Here is a 3,833-nt window from a genome sequence, read left to right as displayed (position 1 = left end):
TATATATATATTATATGTATATTATATGTAGATATGTAGATATGTAGCTGAGCAAATTAAGTATAATTTAAATAGGAGCTCTATGTATAATGTGTAGTATTATGCATGTTATGGTTTTAGAAAGGCAAATTAAAGCTGCGGTTTCCATTGAAATAAAATTGGCATTTCTCATCAAATACAGTTCATCCTAACTTCAAGAGTTAATTGTGGGTGGTATGAATTAGAACAGGGTTACACGCATTAGACATTCATCATGCTATGTAAACATGTGGATGTTCCTATCCAAGAAAACAGTCAATTTAATATTATACATTTGCTTCCCATAGGAATAAAATGCTCCTCTAGTGTACAGATCACTGGATACATTTTTTTTGTATTATTATACATGTGATAATGTAGCTGATAAACATAACTGTATGTCTAAGTGCCTATATTACAGCTGAATATGTCAACCAAAGTCACCTGCTATAAGCCTGAACTGTATGTGGTTACATTAAGAAATGATTACAAGGAAAGATATGGCAAAGGATTTTTTTTTTGCAAACCTCTGTGATCATACATAACCACAATACACATGGCCACTTCTGTGTGAATATACCACCTAAAATATATTTCATACCACACTGTACTATAAATGCAGAAACAAATGAGTACTCCATAAATGTGCAAGTCAGCAATAAGACATACAGGAGCAAGAACCACACCTGCACAACATCCATGAACATCTGAACTCAAAATCAAGCCTTACCGTGTGAGGATCAGGAAATGCCCCTTTGCTCTTAACCTAGGAGAGATCAGAATTTAAAGCTTTATTTCAAAGCTAAAGCTTTATTTTAAAATAAATGTGCATGTCCCACTCTAGGCAGATTTATCAGTCACAGTATAACACATTAAAAGGCCCTAAAACAAACCTGCTAATAAACTAACACAATTACCCAATACTTCATGCGAAAACCATATTATGTAAGCCTTTAAATAATCAGCAAAATGTACAGCATTAATGCATGGATGTGGCACGGATGTTTTTCCTGAGCTTCAAATATATATAAAAAAATGTAACAGTGATGGGGATTATTCCATTACCCCAACAGTACACATACTATTTAGGCCCTACAATTTGTCACATGCTTTTCATCCTTTTGTAGTACAGCTAACAACAGATACTAGCTACTCTATCTATCTATCTATCTATCTATCTATCTATCTATCTATCTATCTATCTATCTATCTATCTATGTTCTAATACATTTATATATTCTACATACATGTTCACTGACTTTATTCTGCTAAATAAAATATTAAAGCAGAAGTAGTGGCATCTTGTGATCTAGTGTAGCAATAAAGCACATGGCAAATAATGGAATAATAAACTGATATTTCAGAAATTGCTATATATAGATGTGCATTTAAATAGAAATAAATATCAGAGAGGGAGCACCCTTTTAATATATTAATAGTAGTTAAAAGCTGTATTTACTGCAGACACCCAACTAACAGATTCAGAGTAGGGCTTGAGATTAGAAATGAGTGTTATTGTTAGGCTTTAAAAAGTTAAGTCTGGAAAAACACATCCTTTGTTTTGCCGTTTTAAGCAAGGCCTGATTAATTAATTTCACACCGTAGGTTCTTCATTTTGTTCCCACAGACAAAAAAAAAAGAAAAAATCAGGACAAATAGAGAAGGGGATTCAAAATCAAGTTCAGTTTGTCCAATTAGCATGACAATGATGTCTACGGGGAGAGAGGTCTTTTGAGGCAGAGGGTCTGCAATGAATAGGCTGGACTCTACGGTACTCAGGGCATTTTCCCAGGCTTCACAACAATCCCACAACTGTTTGTTTTGCATGGTAAACGTTTTATTATAAAGTTTGTCTTTTAATAACATGAAGAATGGATCATTATTCACATATTTTAACACTTACTTGCAAACACAGGCTTCAAGGCAGCAACATTTCATGGATAAGGACCATTAAACAATATCAACAGAAAACTATATCTTGGAAGATGATAGAAGCCCAAGCACATGCTTGTCTGTGTGTTCCAGGCTTAGACATATCCTTTGTATAGGCTAGAGATGAGTGAGCTGGTACCCAGTCTGGTACATGGGGAGATTCTCTGAGGGGGGAGGGAGACAGGCCCCTCTGTTAACTTAGTTGTAATAATTTGATGTCTTGCACTTATTTTCTCACGGCTCACACAAGAGATGTCTGGGATTCAGTTGTGCCGGTCAAATTCAGTCCAAGCTGTTGCAGACGTGTGTAGAAATCCTAAGAGGGGTTCCCATTCATTGTCCAGAGTGTATTGATATCTATTGTGTGGGCTCTGCATGATCTATTTTGCTTTTTATTCACGCCTTTTAGTTACCCCCCACTCAACAGCATAAGAATAACTTATGAGATCCCATTTAACTCCGGGAGACAGAACGAGAGTGCAATAACAATATTCCTGTAGCAGCCACCAACATATAAGAACATCCATTAAACTTGGAGATAGTGAAGACTTCAGCAGCACAAACCAGGCACCGTATAAACAAGTTCCTCTTTTATTTTACCACTCATCTTCAGTTATGGAGTGGCTTCTAAAAAGAAGACGTTGTGAGAACAAACCACTGATCATCCAAATTCCAGTCTGATGTTATTTCAAGCTGGATGAGGGAGCAAGCAGCAGAACAGGAGTGTTTGTGGTATTGGCAAGAATGACCTGCATCCCACACGAATTTGATGAAATCTTAGCAGAAGATGCTGTAACCCTCCTCGAGATCTATCACCAGGGTCAGGTAGTCCTGCTCCATGGCTTCTGTTCAGAGAAGACAATTGTGAGATAAGAGTTTAGAGAAGAAGAACAAGGGGCTAAGAAAGCAGGTTTTGTGAGATGTTGGGAATAGAGTGAAATGTTGCCAATGCAGTAAGATATCATGTTAATGCAGAAAGGCGAGATGCAAGATGTGCAAGAAGGCACTGTGAATGCAGAGAAGCGGTGCAGTAAGGTGCTGTGGGGTCCTGGATTTCCTGTGACATGTTGGGATTGCACCGTGCAGTGTGTGCAGTGGGGGTGGGGCAGTGAGATGCTGAGATTGCAGTGAGGATATAGGTGAGGTTTTTGACAGGTCAAAAAGGATGTGATGACTTGAGAGTGCTTCAAGCTGTTGTTAGTAAAATCTTGACAGTGCATGGAGATGACAAAACAGACAGTGGTGTAAATATTGGAAGAAGTAATCCAGCACTGCAAAGGGATAAAGAAATACAACAGCGCTGTCAACGTCATTGTTTGGGATACTAAGAATGGTCTGGGAGAGCTGTCAGAGGTAGACTGAGCAGAGATGAATGAGTTCGCTCATTTGCATGCCAAGAGTTTGGTGCTGGCAGTAAAACAGAGGCAAAGCATTACATGTGCAGCAAAGAGTATGTAGGTCCTAATACTCTTCTTCAGTACTGATGCTTCTAGGCATCGTGTGCTAGAATAATCAGGAAATGGAAGTGTTGTTGGAAGCGTGGTGAATGCAGTGAGCTGCGTGTTGGTGTGTGGTGTGCAGTGACAGCTGTGTGTACAATGCAGTCGGAGAGATGTTGACATAGATACGATGGAGCATGTAGATGCTGGGAAAAGATGCTATGTACGATAGATGCTCATTGTACATACGATGTGGTGAGAACGATGCTGGTGTTCAATCCTTGAATGAGATGCTGTCTAAGCAGTGAGGTTCTACACGATGCTGCCAGTTCGATGGGATGCTGGAAGATGCGAGCAGTGGACTGACATCTCATCCACACAGGAGATCTACAAGCTAAACCCTATTAACCCTCTCCAACACACGCATCATCCCCCCCCCCAACC

The 3,833-nt window shown here is 39.0% G+C and overlaps 1 long non-coding RNA gene across 1 annotated transcript in view; it reads right to left on the bottom strand.

Moving 5' to 3' along the window:
• Nucleotides 1-748: 748 nt before the first annotated feature.
• Nucleotides 749-3,833, bottom strand: part of LOC108796864 — a 3,557-nt gene continuing 472 nt past the window's right edge. Inside the window, exons 2-3 of the long non-coding RNA XR_001941837.1 lie at nucleotides 1,922-2,795; nucleotides 749-784 (exon numbers count right to left, since the gene is read on the bottom strand). This is a non-coding gene — a long non-coding RNA (uncharacterized LOC108796864). The remainder of the gene's footprint in view (nucleotides 785-1,921; nucleotides 2,796-3,833) is intronic.

This window comes from Nanorana parkeri, unplaced genomic scaffold (genome assembly GCF_000935625.1).
Source record: "Nanorana parkeri isolate BGI_ZX_2015 unplaced genomic scaffold, ASM93562v1 scaffold1183, whole genome shotgun sequence".
Lineage (NCBI taxonomy): Eukaryota > Metazoa > Chordata > Amphibia > Anura > Dicroglossidae > Nanorana > Nanorana parkeri.
This window is presented reverse-complemented; position numbering and strand designations above follow the sequence as displayed.